General features: G+C 35.7%; 1 long non-coding RNA gene across 1 annotated transcript in view; it reads right to left on the bottom strand.

Moving 5' to 3' along the window:
* Nucleotides 1–1293: 1293 nt before the first annotated feature.
* The window catches only part of LOC149573292 (uncharacterized), a 33356-nt gene continuing 16059 nt past the window's right edge, over nucleotides 1294–18590 (bottom strand). Inside the window, exon 2 of the long non-coding RNA XR_016359654.1 lies at nucleotides 1294–1589. This is a non-coding gene — a long non-coding RNA (uncharacterized LOC149573292). The remainder of the gene's footprint in view (nucleotides 1590–18590) is intronic.

Below are 18590 nucleotides of genomic sequence, written 5' to 3'. Positions count from 1 at the left end.
TGTAGAGCTCTAGTTTACCTATGTACTTATTGTGGTGCTCTAGTTGAGCTATGCCTGTATAGCTCTTATACTTTCATATTTAATATTGATAGGATATTTTTTTAATAAATTTTTGTACATTGGATCATTTATCTTGGATATGCAAAATTAGACATGTATTGTTATATTTATTTAAATTTGACATGGATATCTCATTTAAGACCAGGTCTCTTAGGACCTCCCCTTAAAACAATCTATTAGGACCTCCCCTTAAGACCACCTATTAGAACATCCCCTTAGTACCACCTTTTACCTGACCTCTCCTTAAGACAACCCCTTTAGTATTTGTATGTATTTATATGTACATTGTTTATGTTTTCTTACATATGATTGTTAATGTTGTTATGTACTTATGTACATATAATCTTTATATGTTCTTATATGATACATTCTTTATGTTTGTATATAATCGTTATGTTCTTGCATGTATTAACTTTTACTAATTAAATATTGTAACATGCATTCTTTAGGTCATACTCTTTATATGTTCTTACATGTATATGTTATATGAACTATGTTACATATTACATACATTATATTTTATTAATTAAATGTTGTTAATTATAGTTAATTAAGAATGTATGTCATTAAATATAGTTAATTATAGTTAATTAAGGCATGTCATTAAATATAGTTAATACATGAGACATTAAATATAATTAGATTAAATATAGTTAATTATACAGTTAATTAAGACATGTCATTAAATATAGTTAATTATACTTAGATTAAATATATAGAATTTAATTATACTTATATTAAGACATGTCATTAAGTATAGTTAATTAAACTTAAATTAAGGCATTAAAAACAATAACATGTATGTATAAACATGAATATTGAAAACATATACATATGTATATTAACTTTTATTAATTAAATGTTGTAGTTCATGCATTCTTTCTAGGTGATCATAGTCTTTATATGTTATTATGTACATGTAAATGTTATATTCTTATATACATGGGCCATTAAAAATATATAGTTAATTACACTTAGATTAAGGCATTAAGATGAATAACATATAGAAACATGTGCATAACACATACATAAGTTACATAAAAGATTAAGACATCAAAAGATCAATAAGATAGACATGTACATTAAAAGATCAATAACATACATGTGCATATATCTAGAGAATATAATGTACTCATATCAAATGTATAAAAATAGATCATGTATCAAATGTCTGGAAATAACATATATAAAACATCAAAATCTCCATATAAACATGTATTTGGGAATAACATATAAAAAATCATTTAGTGTCCATGATATAAACACATATCTGGAAATAACATATAAAACATCAAAGTGTCCATATAAACCATGTATGTGAAAATAACATATAAGACATCAAAGTGTCTGGATATAAAATGTATGCATATGGAAATAACATATAAAACATCAAAGTGTCCATATAAATATGTATCTAGACATAACATATGTGTAATAAAATAAAAGGCCACATATGATCTAATCAGCTACATCCCCCCTCCTGATCCTGGGTCTTGTCCCCAAAAGGGTCTATCAGCTGCATTTGAACCCTGTGTCAAATGATAACTTGAACCATTTAATTATGTGTACAAACAAATTTTATATATATATATATATATATATATATATATATATATATATATATATATATATATATATATATATATATATATATATATATTGTAACATACTTGGGACTCACGAGGTGTAGGATCTGTCGATGTCTGCAAATCAACAAAACGTAACATACTATCACTCAAACCCTATAACACATACACAAACACACACATATACATAAATTTAAACATATAAACATATTATTTACTATAAGAAAAATAAATCTAAACATATAGAGATATTTACTGTAGCATTATGTAATGCTCTGCCAATCTAACTAATATCTGAATCATGTAATGAAAAAATAGTATCAGCGTCCAAGTCAATAGTGCGGCCCTAATTTGAAAGCATGGAAGTAAATAGACCAAGCTATCTAGCATTGAGATCCTGAGGAGGGGGGGGTGTTGTAGGGTCTTGAGTAGTTGGGGCTGGTGCTGTAGCTTGGACCTGTGTAGTAGCAGGAGCAGTAGAAGGTGTAGGAATGTCCTCCTGCCTCTGTGAATCCTCTTGGACTTATGTACGTGACAAAATATGACTAATCTGAGAGCTCATGTCATGAAGTGGAATCCCTGAGAGTGTAGATACTGCTTGATATGCATCTAAAATATCAGATGCTAAATATGATGCTAAACGATGCAATGCATCCACCCCTAAGACTGCAGAAATGTCTATAGGAGAAGGTATGTCTGCAACTCCATAATCATCATCAACATGTGTGCTAGATGATGTAGTTGTGGGAGCGGTACCTCAAGACCATAGCATATATCTACCACATCGATCAGAAGAAATCTCATGTAACTGTGTGGCAATGGTGGCAATGCTCGAAAAAAATCGGTGTCCTAATTGTGTCATCAGGAACACTCTCACCTGCAGTAGTCATCTATGGACCTCTCGGCATAACCAAAAGGTTTGGACCCACCATTGCCTATTTGTTAATGGGCGCAGGAGTGTCCGCAAGTCTAAATCTGCCAGAAAGTCTCCCTTGAGCCTACCCAACATGCCCTAGATAATCTATATAGTCAACATTGTAGTGTAAATGAAATTTTGCAAACAATTGTTTGCAGAAATATAAAGGAAACTCATCCTTCTATGGCCATCTATGATGAGTGGCCAACCAACGAGGATACATCAATGGTGCAACAAGTGGATCAGTACACTTCATCATAGAGTAGCCTTTGACTCTGCAATGATCTGTATAAGATGGAAACATGGATTTCACAATGCCGGTGGAAACCTCAGTGTCAATCTGTGTGTACTTCATAGTGCCAGTGACACTGTGAGATAAAGAAGAATAAAATGTCTCAATGCTCATATCATCAAAAGGGTTGTATGATTCAACTATCTGAATCATATGAAATAACTCCTCTTGCATCGTTGTGACCTTCTCCCTATTAGGGAGGGTGGTAGAAGAGGAAAGTGAGGTATCCAAAACTTGCATAGCACGAGATAATCTCACAACTGTATCTCTAAATAACTGCTATCTATCATGAGTGGAGGAGGTCAATCTGTGTGCTGTACCAGACTCAACACTTTGACCCCCACCACGAACACTGGCATCCCTTGAGGATGCAGGAGCACGATCCCCAGAACTGGATGCCATAATGTATATATGAAAATAAATATGAGGATATGAATGTGAAGCTACAAGAGTGATAAATATCTATAGATCTGCACATGCATATATACACAAATATAAACATACAAGTGTATTTAAATTAAAATAATTAAAAGTTAAATTTAATTTGAAACACACGTACATATAAATACACAACATTAAATGTATGGTGCTAGATTCAATCATGTAACATGTATGTATTTTAAAACAAATTATCTTAAAGACCATATCTAATGTACATTGTAACGTGCTCATGCAAATGTGAAAAATAAATATTCGTACATGTACATGTGTATATGCAATAAAAATAAAATAAAATTTCTTGATTAAATGATAATTAAGTGTACACATGTATACATGCAATAAAAAAATATAATTCTTGACTAAATTCTAGATTTTGATGTAAATGCTTTGATGATTATGGGGAGTGTAGATGAGAGTTAGGACATAGGGATAGAAAAATTTGTTACTAGATAAGTAAATGAGTTTAGTTAGCAAATGTTAGTTTACAATTTAGAACTCATGACTTAATTTAGTAGCTTGAATTAGAGTTAAGAATGTTAATAAAGTAAATGGGGTATAGTTTTATTAAGGTTGATAGTAAGGTCAGTCTATTATGTGCTAGTAAACATATGAATACCTATTAGAACCTATAACAGACGTAATGACCTAGTAGGAGTCCCTAGGTCCCGTTAACATATATATGGATAAAAATACCTAGAAATGTATCATGAGGTTGTTATGTGTCATTTGGTAATGTAAGAATCATCATTACCTAATAAGACCTATTATATCCTAATAATACTTATTAAGACTTATTAGAACCTATAAAAAATAGTATGACCTATTATGACTCCTCTGTCCCCTTAAGACACAAATGCATGGATAACGTACCTAAAAACATATCATTTAAATGATCTTAATGTGTTGTTTGGTAATGTAAGACTCATTATTACCTAACAATAACTAGTAGTTAAAATGAACAACATCAATATCTTAGTGTGGTTCATTCGGTTAGTAGAGGGCCTATGTTATGGTTAGAATGTGGTATGGGTTATGATTGTAGTTAATATAGGGTTATGTTAGAAAGTGCATTTAATGTCAAAATTAATTTCACCATAAGAGATTATTGTTTCACCTCTAGATCCATCAGATTATGTTAGAAAATGAACAATGTCCCCTAAAGGTTTGCTACATTTTTTACTAATGTTTTTCTACATTTTTACCTCATGTTTTTCTATATTTTTAAACTAATTTTTTTGACATTTTTACTTAATGTTTTTCTATATTTTTACCTAATGTTTTTCTATTTTTTTACCTAATATTTTTCTACACTTTTAACTAATATTTTTCTACATGTTTATCTCATTTTTAACTACATTTTTGCTAACAAATTAATTTAAATACCATTCTTAAACAATCTAAAATAATTAAAATAATTAAAATAATTTAAACATATTAAAAAATAAACAATTTTAAATATTTCACTCACAAAATAGGTAAAAATTAACTACTTTAAGTACATTTAACATCTATTAATCAAAAAACACGTTAAAAAAATATTAAAAAGTGAGGAGGAAAAAGCCACTTACCAATTACGACCGAAACACTTGACCTGCTCTCCGGGAACCTAAGAATCGCAACAGTGAAAATGATAGCCGCAAAAGATTTACGACAATTTTATTATGTCTTGGGGCTTTGGCTAGAACTATTCCGACCAAAACAGTTTTGGCCGGAACGGTACAAGCCACATAGGCGCTCGAAATCGCCACATATGTTCGGCTGAAACTATTCCGATCGAAACTGTTCCGACCGAAAGCTTTTCGGCCAAAACGCCCAATGATATCACAAAGGGTGACACAGGTTTATGCTTCCACCCGAGTATGAGATAGTAGAGCATAACTTGGGAAGAATCATAGATGACATGAAATGTGAGGAGATCCAGGAAGGCATGGTTTCAATTAGAGGAAGATTGAGGAAGGAAAACAAGAGGATTGTATAGTTGGAGGCTAAAAACAAGTATTGGAGAGATTGCCAACCTATCTAATAGTTGCATCAGGCAGCCCTTTTGCAAGACAATAAGCACAACATAGAACAAATATCGACTCAATTGCATGAAATCAAAGATTGGATCCATAATATAATTCAAGATGGACGAAATTTATTGCCTTCCTTTATCTCAACATTCACATCATTGGTGGCTATTAGCGAAAAATTCAAAGCATTTGAAGGGGAGTGGAAGGATTTCCTTCCAGTTAAGGACTTAGCCATTCCTAGGCTATAGGCATTTATCAAGCTACTAGAGAGATATTTAGAGAGAACAAAGTTGGTAGATGAATGAGGAATGAGTATGGTAGAGTCTTGGTTTGTTGCCTTGACTATTAGACTGAGGATACTTGAAGAGATACATAATGAGATTGTGCAGCATAGCCCAAACGTTGAAACTTCCATTTCAACCATGATGAGCAATGTTGGGGTTGCACTTGATTTTGAAGATATCAAAGAGGAGAATGTCAATGAGACAAAGTTTAAATCAAGATTGGATGAGTCAGGGAAGGTTTCCATCAAGAAGAAGCATTTGGGCACCTTGCCTCTCTCAATGCCTTTATTGGATATGCAAAAGATCATGAGAAGACACTGCAAGCAACGAGCAACATGATGAATTCAACTAAGCTCAAGATGAAGCATATGCCTTGCCCTCCAATGAATGAAGTCAATGACAGGCTAGCCAAGTTCATTTACTTGGCTAAAAGATGAAAGAAAAGGGTAGAATTATATTAGAGGATCATTTGATGTAAGCCCAAGTGGCAATTTCTCCTTCTTCTTGGGCAGGATAGGTTTATAATTCTGATTGGCTACCATTTTGGTGCCTTCTTATTGGTTGCCACTTTTCCTTTTTTCATTGGTCCATTGATGAGGTGGCATCTTCTCATTGGTCGATGGGGTGGCAACCTTAATTAGGATTTTTGGAATTTAATATATGGATCGTTGATGTTGCCTCTTAATCTCTACTGTTGGTTGTAATTTTGGCCCCTATATAAGGCCATTTGCTCTCATTTGTAAAGGGTTGAAGAAAATTGTTGCTTTAGATAATACCAAATCGCTTCTTTATCATTGTTCTGTCTTGCATGGTGACTAAGAACACTTGGTGTTATTGCATGGTTTCTACTTCCAATAGTTAGAGTTAAATTCATTGAAGTTGTTAAAATATATTTTATTTGAAAAAAATTGTTAAGCAAGAGTAAGAATAGATGGATAGTTGTATGGTGATATTAGTGGATGTTTGATAGGGATCTATAAACTAGGTCACTAGCATCATAGCATCTTGTTAGGAAGTCTTGCATGGTAATCTAATCTTTTTTCCCTTGAATCATTGCATCTATGGAGGTAGAGCTACTTGTAAGATTTAATCTAATTTGGTCTCCATCCATCTAATAATCTTTCCATTCATAGGAGTAGAAGTAAAGTAGTGAGTAGTGCAGTAGTTGGAATTAATTCTTGGAACAAGTTAGAAAATTAGAGCATTGTCGGTGGACATACCCTCCATCATTGTCATCAACATTATTTGGTGCTCATATACTTTTACAAAGCCAAACATCATCACCATCACAAAGAGAGTTTGACAATCTTTGAATGAACAATGTAAAGCCACCTACATGATTAACCAACAAATCACATTAATATAACTGAGTTAGTATCCACCGGTGTAAAGAACATTGAAGTTTTTTCTCATGTCTTCATGAGTATTTATTTTTCAAGAGATGGATTGAGTGTTTGGTATTCTATATCAAATATTCAATTGCTATATGTTATTTAGTGATAAAAAACTAACATCAACATATTATTGTTTATATATTATTATTGTCTAATGATGATTAATCTTAGAGACATGTCTCCTCTCATATTTATAAGTCTTCAAATCTGCATTTGGAACACACCTATAACAATAGTAGTGTTATTACATTTGCAGTGATCCTATCCCTCAACATGAATGGGAATGGAACATTGATTATCATTCCCTCCCATAATGTAAATTCCCACTTATTAGAATTTCCAATCACTCACTCATCTTCCTTTTTACTTCTATTTGATGGTTTTCCATATGGACTCATAGATCCATCTAGTAATATATTATGTACAAAATTTCTAGTATATTCTTGATCTTTGTTTTAGACTAAGACATTACTCCACATCCCACTGTATATGCTTCATGTGCTCAGGCCTATATATTGCCAAACTCCTTAGTCAATCCAACCAACATAGTCTCCACATATTCCCCAAGTGCAATGTTATTTACAGTCTTTAATTCCCATTGCTCTCTTGGCCTGGAGAATGTGAGGAGGATCAAATAGACTAGACATTTCCACATTGCCAATATCCTCCTTTGTCATGTCCCCAATTTTCGGAGGTAGTCTGATTAATTGATTTGATTAACTTGGTTGTCCAAAATAATGAATATTTTATGAGGATGACTAATTAATCATTTTAATTAAATAAATAAGTGATATTAAGTTAATTACTTATAAAGTTATCAAATAAATAAATATTAAAAGATAACTTTATATTTAATTAATTTAATAAAGTGACTTGGATTATAAAATATTTAATAAAGTCACTTAAGAGATAAAATAAAAAAATGTTCTAGAAGTCTCTAGAGAAGGTGGAGAGAAAAGAATAAATAGGCACCTTGGGGCTCCATTCGAATGAGGCAGTTGTTTTATCTCTTTTGATTTCAGATTGTGATTTAATCACAGGTGCATTGTGGAACCTAGGGTTTCTGCAATTGTCATAGTTGGCCATTGAGAACGATAACTCTCAATTGGTACGCAATTTTGAGGGTGTGAAATATCACCTGAATTATTGCAGATTGGAGGTGACATCACAGTCATTTCATCAGGACGAAATCTGTGGCCTAAGGCCAATTTTGAGGATCGTTGATCATTGGAAGATTAGTTAGAGTGGAATTAATTGCCGTCTACACAAATCATCGCAGAACTGGAGAAATTCGAAAGAAGCTGGAAGCACATTTTTATTCATAACTTCTTACTGCGAGGGAGTCTGAATTTATGTCTGAGAGGGGTTATACATTAACCCTCGGTAGTCCAAATCATACCAAGTTCGGCACCCAATACCAAGCAGATTATTTGCTGAACAGGGCCGTACAGGTTAGAGCCGTACTAAGGTTCATGCTCACAAATTTGTTTATTTTCCACAGAACTGATTGAGAGTTTCAATTTAAGCTTTAAAGGACTATCTAATATCCCTAGGCGGTTCAGTCCATACTAGTTTGGGCGCTGTTTTTGGAAGTCTGTAAATTATATTAAAATCGCACAGGACTGTACGGGTACAGCAGTGTGGACGGGTTGAGAGGAGCAGGTCAGAATAGATCAGAGGTCTTAATCTGACCATTATACAGTTCATATTAAGACACAGGGACTTAGCATGCAGTCTGAAGTTTAAGAGGAACAGAATTGTGCGGGAGCAACCCAGCCTTCATAACTGATCCAAATTCCATGCAATTTGGGGCTTCGTCTTCCTTGACACCAAGCGGATTCAGTTCATGTCAGATTAGGCATTGTTTGAAGGTTGCGAATTATTACAGCAGTATTGGTAGGTGTGTCAAGAACATCTTGAAGATTCACTTCAGATTCATCGGCACTAATGGCAAGGATTATGATGGCTAAGTCCAAGCCTGTTCCAGCTGGGAATTAAATATTGACTAGAGTATTCATGTACAGGTCTATTTGACTTTAGAATTTCCTCAGCAATTGGGCAGCGCTGACATTCTCAGGTTCTTATGTTTGCATATCAATTTTTAAGATTAGGCCAAGGACATAATTGAGTAATCATTAATTGTAATAAACAGACATATGAAGGAGGAGTGATTTAAATAATAGATGTTTCAGTATTCAGCATTATGGCAAATTTTTAGGTTTACAGCTATATCTTTACATTTCTCACCAACTGTTTGTAAATTTGTCTTAGTTAGTATAGTACGTTTGGGGCACCATCTATTAAATAGTGTTAGTTCTGTAAACAATTTCCGATAATCAGGAAATTACTTCCAGCAGTAGTATTCAGTACATGCCCAGTTTTGACAAATTGTTTTAAGACTAAGCATTGGGTTTTAAGTGACCTTATTAGTCAGGGTCATTTCAGTGGTATCAGAGTGGTTTTCTTGCCATCCTGTGGGGTGAGAACCGAATTACATGAGTGATCAGCACTCTACTTTATCCAGAATGGACAAGTACAACACAAAGTCTCCGAGGACACAATCTTGGACAAGTGATAGACACAGTATTCAGAGTCGAAATTGTGGAAAGGAGGACTATTCAGACATTCAGGATGAGCTTAGGAAAATAAGGCATAACATGTCTGAACTGTTGGTTAAGTACCACCATATAAATGACAGGCTGTCCGACCCAGCTAAGGTGGATAAGTCGACTGGATTTCGATTTAGAAAATCTTCTCACAAAGCATTGACTGATACAGTGAGAGATGTTACTAGGAACCTTAATGAGGAGTTCGAGAAACAAGTGTGCAATCAGTCAGAGGTTTCAGTTCAGCCACAGGAAGAAGTGGTGAAGGATATTACGCTGATGGATAGTAACTGTCAACTTGGTACTCAAGTTGAGACAGCTGTATACAGGCTGCCAAAGGGTGACGTCTCAGGTACTCAGGATGGTTTGGTTCCAACAGGCGGAGCAGTGAGTTCAGATGATGATAAGGATGTGCATGGTGAGATACCAGGTAGAGATGAGCAAACACTGAGTATTCATGATTTTGCTGAGAGAGAGTACCAGGCTCAGTTAGACGCTTTGTCACATGAGGTTGAGACTGGCAGTACTTCACATAATTTGTCCAGCCAGCTGAAGGTAAGTGAAGATAGTATTGTGACTTCCTTATCTCATCATGACAAGATGTGGGACATGTTAGAGGATCACATCCAAATGATTCAGTTACAAGATAGACAAAAAAGAGTCCAGGCAAAGTTCTCTTGTGTTGACTTACAGACAATTAGAGAAGGAATGGGAACGATAAAGTTGAGTTATCTACATCTTCTATCAAATCGTGACGATCTCCTGAGACTTGTCAAAGACTATTCAAATGCCTTGAGGAGGAAGGAGGAGAAAGTTGCCAAGCTTTCTCGCAAGCTTGAGGACACTCGAGCAACTTTGGTGAATGCTCCATTGGCATTAAAGGACTGGGAGAGACATAGGAATAAGCATGGATTAGAGCTAAGCTTAGTTTCATCTAGCGCGCCTGACACTCAGTTTTTTGCAGTAGGCGGTTCATATGTGGTTGCTGATAATGATACGAGTTCATCTTGCATTCACATCCAGGATACAAGGACAATGTCAAACAAATATGAGGAGTTAGTTGGTATTGATCACATTACTCAGGTAAGTAGTTTGCTTGAGTTACCAGTTGTTCCTTGTTTACGGATATGGACTCAAGAATGTTTCAGCAGTGTTTGGGATTCAATTGACTGGAGAACACTTAATAGTAGCAGTGATTGTTTAAATACTATCATGGACTGGATTAGCAGAATACCCATTGTTGTCTTTCTTTGTGCCAGCAGCTTGACCGATGTTGGTATTAGTCTTTATACACCGTTGTTGGGTTTGGTTCATATATGCAGATGACCGTTCTTGCTGGAAGGTGTTGAAGATTTTTCATATTTGACAGTGTGTACAGATGAGTCCCAGGATCGTTTTGATGACATCCAGGAGGATGCTGTGAACAGTTTTGAAGAGTTAGCTTCCTTGACAACTTCCTTGGGTACAGAGGAGTTTGACAGTAGTACTACAGTTTTTGAAACTTTGGATGGTGATACGAGTTTTGGAGTTGATTCGCAGAATATGGATGATCATAATCCTGAGACCAGTAACCTTGAGTATACTCCTTTAGACAGAGCACTAGAAGAGGTTTGTAGGAGACAGTTTAGCCAGAGCCATCATGTGACTAACCAGTTGAAAGTTAGTAAGCGAGACATTGCTATCGCTTGTGAGCACTTTGATACTGCTCGTCAATTATTGGCCATTACTGTTTGGGGTACTTCTATGATGGATGAGTCCAGCGGTGGTTACTTTTCTTTGGCAGAGATTCATGCCTTGCGTGAAGCTGTACGGATTTTGAAGCAAGATTACTTACGATTGGTAGCTGACCATGACCACCTGGTTGAGTGGGGAAGTACAACTTATGAGGCACTCTTGGATCGTGAAGAAGAGGTGAGTGAGCTTTCCCAGGAGCTCATAGCGGCTACTGAGGTTTTAGAGGACACACAGCGAGATCTACAGAAGTCACAATTTCAGTTAAAAGAGGTGATTGTGGAGTTGGAGCAATTGCAGTCAAAACCAACCCCAGAACCAGTTCACCTGACCATTGAGGTGGATGATGGTAAGCACACTTCCGTAGTTGCTACTAAGGAGCATATTGTTGAGGCTGACACACATATTCAGGATTTGGTAGTAGCTGGTCCTAATGAGTTTGGGATACCAGTAGAGTCAAGTTTCCAGATTGATTCTTCTCCGATAGATGTCAGTGTGGTACAGTTGGGTAAGCCACCTTCACAGAAGGATCAGTTGTGGTGTGCAGGGGAGTATGTTGATGCTTCCTCGTATAATTTTTATTGCACTGAACCGTTCATGGAGTATTTGCTGAATAGTGCACGTATTCGTCTGGACTCGTATAAAGTGACAGAAGGTGTTCTCATCCAAGATACTAGTATTATTTGCAGATTGGTTGAGAAGATTATAGTGGTCCTCTCTACTATGCTACTTCACGGGGATCTCAAGGGAGGGTTTGTTGAGCAGAATGCACGGGATCCTATCCAGCCTACAGTCACTCGGAGTCGGAGATTGGAGCCATCTGTTGATTCCCAGTTCAGTGATGAGCCAGTAGCAGAGTTTGGAGGTTCTTACCGGTATTATGCGGTAAGGTACGCTCATCATTTTTCTTTTGACCTAGAAATGGAAGATTTGTTTTCACGCAGGTATAGATCAGCTTCAGTTTCTTACCATCCATTATGGGATGAATTGGCACCATTTTTTGAAATTAGAATTGGTAGTTGCAAGATACACAGCCTGCAGTATCGACACACCCGACACAGTTTATCAGAGATTGGTTTTGATGGCAGTGACTCAGGTATCTATTGTTGTCGTCATATCCATAGTGTAGTTGGGTGTAGGTGTCAATTGGACAGGGACTTGAGCATTGATAGAATCGATGTTTCAGTTGGTTTGAGTTCTACAGAAAGGTTTTTTCTATCGCCATCTACAGTTGGTTTATAGATGATTTCATCAGAATTGTCAGTTGTTTGGATGTTGAGTGTAGTTTCTCAGCTGATGGTATTGATGATTTTTCCACGGGAGTATGGTGAGGATTGGGATATTACACAGGTTGTCATTTGGGATCCGAGCGGATTGTTTGGGCTCATGGTTCAACCATTGCTTGGGGACAAGCAATTTCAGGAAGGGCGGACTGTCATATCCCCAATTTTCGGAGGCAGTCTGATTAATTGATTTGATTAACTTGGTTGTCCAAAATAATGAATATTTTATGAGGACGACTAATTAATCATTTTAATTAAATAAATAAGTGATATTAAGTTAATTACTTATAAAGTTATCAAATAAATAAATATTAAAAGATAACTTTATATTTAATTAATTTAATAAAGTGACTTGGATTATAAAATATTTAATAAAGTCACTTAAGAGATAAAATCAAAAATGTTCTAGAAGTCTCTGGAGAAGGTGGAGAGAAAAGAATAAATAGGCACCTTGGGGCTCCATTCGAATGAGGCAGTTGTTTTATCTCTTTTGATTTCAGATTGTGATTTAATCACAGGTGCATTATGGAACCTAGGGTTTCTGCAATTGTCATAGTTGGCCATTGAGAACGATAACTCTCAATTGGTACGCAATTTTGAGGGTGTGAAATATCACCTGAATTATTGCAGATTGGAGGTGACATCACAGTCATTTCATCAGGACGAAATCTGTGGCCTAAGGCCAATTTTGAGGATCGTTGATCATTGGAAGATTAGTTAGAGTGGAATTAATTGCCGTCTACACAAATCATCGCAGAACTGGAGAAATTTGAAAGAAGCTGGAAGCACATTTTTATTCATAACTTCTTACTGCGAGGGAGTCTGAATTTATGTCTGAGAGGGGTTATACATTAACCCTCAAATCATACCAAGTTCGACACCCAATACCAAGCAGATTATTTGCTGAACAGGGCCGTACAGGTTAGAGCCGTACTAAGGTTCATGCTCACAAATTTGTTTATTTTCCACAGAACTGATTGAGAGTTTCAATTTAAGCTTTAAAGGACTATCTAATATCCCTAGGCGGTTCAGTCCATACTAGTTTGGGCGCTGTTTTTGGAAGTCTGTAAATTATATTAAAATCGCACAGGACTGTACGGGTACAGCAGTGTGGACGGGTTGAGAGGAGCAGGTCAGAATAGATCAGAGGTCTTAATCTGACCATTATACAGTTCATATTAAGACACAGGGACTTAGCATGCAGTCTGAAGTTTAAGAGGAACAGAATTGTGCGGGAGCAACCCAGCCTTCATAATTGATCCAAATTCCATGCAATTTGGGGCTTCGTCTTCCTTGACACCAAGCGGATTCAGTTCATGTTAGATTAGGCATTGTTTGAAGGTTGCGAATTATTACAGCAGTATTGGTAGGTGGGTCAAGAACATCTTGAAGATTCACTTCAGATTCATCGGCACTAATGGCAAGGATTATGATGGCTAAGTCCAAGCCTGTTCCAGCTGGGAATTAAATATTGACTAGAGTATTCATGTACAGGTCTATTCGACTTTAGAATTTCCTCAGCAATTGGGCAGCGCTGACATTCTCAGGTTCTTATGTTTGCATATCAATTTTTAAGATTAGGCCAAGGACATAATTGAGTAATCATTAATTGTAATAAACAGACATATGAAGGAGGAGTGATTTAAATAATAGATGTTTCAGTATTCAGCATTATGGCAAATTTTTAGGTTTACAGCTATATCTTTACATTTCTCACCAACTGTTTGTAAATTTGTCTTAGTTAGTATAGTACGTTTGGGGCACCATCTATTAAATAGTGTTAGTTCTGTAAACAATTTTCGATAATCAGGAAATTACTTCCAGCAGTAGTATTCAGTACATGCCCAGTTTTGACAAATTGTTTTAAGACTAAGCATTGGGTTTTAAGTGACCTTATTAGTCAGGGTCATTTCATCCTTGTATGACAACTTCTTTGCATATCCCAAAGTCATGATGAATGCCTTGGCTCAGTTGCCAAACAACTTTCATATAACCGTTCTTTATGAATATCTATAATAAATCTTTTCTCCAATGTTTTCTACGATGCCAATGCTCAATAATAATCATTAACTCTTTGGTAGAGGTGATATGATATGATATGATAGATTTTAATGACATCTACGAGGCTAAAGTAGCCTACGGGACCCACACGATCACCCCCCAAGGTAGGAGCGACTATGTTTGTGCAAACAACAGTGTTGTAGGAATCACAATTTAGCAATTATTCTTGCTAACTTATAATTTCTTAATATTATAAATAGGGTGGCACAATGTATATGTGTGGTTACATTAAACAATTTCCTTGTCATAGAGAATGATCCAATTTATTATTCAAACCAAATCCATCCACCATGAACAAATCGATGCCTCCTTCTAATGGTCAAGGCACATCAATATATTTCTCTGTATAAAAGTCTTCATCTAATCTTAAATTGTAATATGAAGACACGGTAGTAATCCTTAAGGGCCCATTTGGTTGCAGGGATAGGAATTGGAGAATAGGAATACCTATTTTGGAATAGAAAATGAGGCTACATATTCCTATTCTCTGTTTGGTTCAGCCAATATTTGATGGAGAATTTGTGGACCCCAAAATTTATGTTTTCTAAAATAAATAAAAGTGGAATAGGAATTCATATTCCAATAACACCTATTTGGGTGGAATTGCAAAACTTCATTTTTGGACCAAAATTGGAATATGTATTCTTATTTTACTTTGTATTCCAATTCCGATTTGGTGCATCCAAACGAAGAATTCAAAATTTTAAGAATTTACATATGCCTATTCTGCCTAAAAATAAATATACCAACTGAATATTACGTATCTATACTTCTCCAAAACATATGCTTGTAGCTGTTCTGTGATATACACTTTGACCGTACACCTCCCTAAGATGTTAACACTGAAAACCATCGTCATGTTTTTGACAACTTTTCAGGGTCCATGGGTTACAACTCTTCAACCCTGCATACTATCGTTGGCCCACCTTTAATTTAGTTTATAGATCAACCTTGGATGTGTGCTTTAGTCATCGTGTAATGATCAAGATTGACCCATCAATAAGGATGAAAATATATTATTATTATTTAAAAAAATTTGTCGCATGATCAATGCCACTAACCTGTATTGTCATTTATTCATCTCAGACAATTGTTTTGAAGCTTATAGTCTCTCGAAGATTAATGCCGACCTTCAAATGTCATGTTTGGCTTCTTCAACTTGACTTCTATAGAGCTTAGAATAGGGGATGGAGCAAGAGCTTGAACCCGAATCGAAGCAAGAAAAAAGAGTTGGAGTAAGAGGAACATCGTCTTTTCAGAAAAGTAGTTTCCCTTGATGCCACACTTTCCTTCAATTTTGCATGTTTGGGAAGAACAAGCATTGAAGGTTCATTCAAAATTGTGTTAAGACTTGATCCCACAACTCTGCATTCACCGCAAGCTGCGAAAACTGGTGAATACATTAGTATCGACAATAACCAGCTGAGCAGTGAGATTCCTCCGAGGCTATGGGGTACTATCAACTTCAACGAATTATTTTTGAACAACGATATAGTCCAAGGCAAGCTTTCACTAGCAATTGGCTAAGTGAATAATTTGACAAGATTGACCACTAGAGAATAAGAAACAACCTGTTCGAAGGAATAATTCCTCTTGAAGTTGGATAGCTCGTAAATCTTAAAGAATTTGAAGCTAGTGATAACAACTTATTAGGTCTAATTCTACGTGAGCTTGCAAACATAAGTTTGCTCAATATTCTTTGGTGACGAGATCCCTAGAAATTTAGCAACATATTTAGTCTTGATTTGTCAAACAATTTCCTCTTAGGAGCGTTCCTCTCAAATTTGGAAGATTGAATTTGAATTCTTTCAATGTATCCAACAATCACTTGTCTGGATGTATTCCCAATGGCTTATACCATCTAGTTTACAAAGAGATCTTTGTGGGCAACTGGATGCTACACAGAGGACAAAATCTGATGCTATCTTCATGTTCCACTTCAACTAAAATGTCACCACAAAGTTTAGTGACCATTCTGGTGTTATCATTATTTATAGTGGTATTTTTCTGTGAGAAATAATCACAACCTTAATCTTAAAAACTTGCACGGCAACAACTATTACCGAGTGCCAAAAATAATTGCTCGGCACTTAAGAAATCGAGTGGCAGGAGAGTTTACCGAGTGAGCTCGGTAAATGAAAGGCAAACAACTCGGTAGCCAAAGGATACTGAGTGAGCTCGGTAAACACACAACTCGGTAACCAAAGTGATTACCGAGTGAACTTGGTAGGCAAAGTGATTACCGAGTGAACTCGGTAGAAGAAGGCACCGAGTGTACTTGGTAACCATAGGAGAATGGAGCTCGGTAGAAGAAGGCACCAAGTGTACTCGGTAGCCACTGCAGAGAATGACTTCTACCAAAGACAATACCGAGTGCAAACTTATAACGTGAATATTTTCACCATTAAAACTAGAGACCCAAAGCTTCAAACTTTCAAATAAACTTTCCAAAATGCAATGAATAGAAGAAGGACAATAATGTATTCAGGTATGCCTGCTGCTTTCTATTCAACTTTGATTCAAACTATTACAAATCTAGGAGCATTCGGCTTCAACCAGAAAATCCTAAAATAACCCTAAACTTCAAACTGAAAAACTTTAAACTTTAAACTTCAAACTTACAGCTCTAATGGCTGCATACAATAACGCCTGGAGCAATCACTGCTTCAACAGGACGAATGAAACATTACACTATGAACTATGAACTTGCAGAATGACACAAAAGGAGTACGTGCAATTGCAGGCACGAAAAACACTGCCTCCTGTCTCTGCACCAATGGATCTGCTGATCACTTTTCTTTCTTTCTTCTCTGCAACTTCTGAGCTCTTTCTTTGTCTCTGTCTACTAGTCGAATGAATGATAAAACATTCCTTTTTGTCTTCAGCAAAATTATTTTCCATCTCATTTCTGAATTTGAAAAAACTCACCCATCGCATTTATGTTTCCTGTCTGTTTTGCTGGTCGTCAGGTGGTAGGTGGGCATTTGGCTCCAGGGAGAAATGACCATCTACAATTAATATTCCAACATTTTTTGCATTGCTCCTCAAAGCCAGGTTATGCAGATACGTAATCCTGCATATAATAGAACTACTAGATCTCTTGGGTACATGTGTAACCCTATATGTTGTGGGGTAAATGAGCTCCTTATTAATAATTGTTACTCCTTTTGATGAAAACATTCTCTTTGTAGTAATTCAAAAATTGCATGAACTAATATAGCATTCTGTGTATACAGAGAATTATCGCACCTTCAGTGTTGCTTTTCATAAACTTAATGCTTGAAGATATGCCTTCACAAGTCTATAAATTAATGTCCAAAAGAATCTTAACACTTTGCAAATTCTTGAGCCAAGCATGACACAAAAGAGCTCCACCAGGGTATCCTTATTGTTGTCGCAGGCTTCCCTTATAATTGTTCTCGTTACTCCAGTAAAACAAAATTTTCCTTGGTACATTTGCAGTTGGCTTTGATATCATGTTGAGGGATAGGATCGCTATAAATGCAATAACACTATTATTATTATAGATGTGTTCCAAATGCAGATTTGAAGACTTAAAAATATGAGAGGAGGAGACATGTCTCTACGGTTAATCATCATTAGACAATAATAATATATTAAATAACCATATATATAATATATAATATAATATGAGAAAAGAGGGGTAAAAATTTATTAAGACAGAAAGGAATACAACAAGGAGCTCGATCCTGAGCAACAAGATCATCAAATTCTTGCACCTTCTCAAAGGACAGTTACCTCCTATCCCTAATATTCCAACCCGGATCATGACTAGAAGCCCATTTGGCTAAACAATTAGCAGCTCTGTTCCATTCACGAGGAATATACGTGAACCTAATATAATATAATATAATATGATACATATATATATATATATATATATATCAGAATATTTGTCTAAAT

This window comes from Cupressus sempervirens, chromosome 2 (assembly GCF_028749045.1).
Source record: "Cupressus sempervirens isolate cs-2001-9-10 chromosome 2, ASM2874904v1, whole genome shotgun sequence".
NCBI classification, from domain to species: Eukaryota; Viridiplantae; Streptophyta; class Pinopsida; order Cupressales; family Cupressaceae; genus Cupressus; species Cupressus sempervirens.
This window is presented reverse-complemented; position numbering and strand designations above follow the sequence as displayed.